Below are 670 nucleotides of genomic sequence, written 5' to 3'. Positions count from 1 at the left end.
AATTCATTATTCAAATAACATTTTACCTGATTTTACCGATTTAATCTGAACTTAAAACTCCCCATTGTATTGGTAGATAAAAGATGCGAAGGTTTTACATTAACATTATGAAAATTCCGAGTCCACTGTCTGATCAGTATGAGCCGGAAATGACTGGCAATGAATTTAAGCTCTTAAGCTAATTAACCTGTTTCTATTTTTTGCTTTCCTTCCTTCTTTTTATTTTTTCTTCTATTTTTATGAAGATGTAGATGCAATAGTGCGTCTACTTTATAAACTGACTGCACCATTTTACGTTTACTGTGATAATAGGCTTTTCCCATCTAATTCGTAAATTACGTACGGACACTGGAGCATGAACTGTTTAATGCGTTATACATTTAGTCTAGACTTGTACCTCAATTTGTGATGAAACGATGCTTAAAAATTGCAATTTGCAGCTATTTTGTATCACTGGAGTAATCAAGTTGAAGCGTTTATCATATCAATAACACATTTTCCCAATGATCTAGAATTTCAGTGCAAATTATAAATCGCTTATTAGTCTTGCGAAATATATCAACCAGAAGAGATTTTTCCGATCGTATAAGTTAAAAGCAGAGCCTACGATAGATTTTCATTAATCGTATTTTTTTCGCTCGATTGCTACTCATAGTCGCCATAATTGTTG

The 670-nt window shown here is 32.5% G+C and overlaps 1 protein-coding gene across 1 annotated transcript in view; it reads left to right on the top strand.

The window, feature by feature from the left end:
• The window catches only part of LOC119593767 (PDF receptor-like), a 172,227-nt gene that overhangs the window by 81,289 nt on the left and 90,268 nt on the right, over positions 1-670 (top strand). The window lies entirely within an intron of this gene.

This window comes from Penaeus monodon, chromosome 32 (assembly GCF_015228065.2).
Source record: "Penaeus monodon isolate SGIC_2016 chromosome 32, NSTDA_Pmon_1, whole genome shotgun sequence".
NCBI classification, from domain to species: Eukaryota; Metazoa; Arthropoda; class Malacostraca; order Decapoda; family Penaeidae; genus Penaeus; species Penaeus monodon.
The sequence above is the reverse complement of the archived record's forward strand: the minus strand, read 5'-3'. Positions and strand labels throughout refer to the sequence as shown.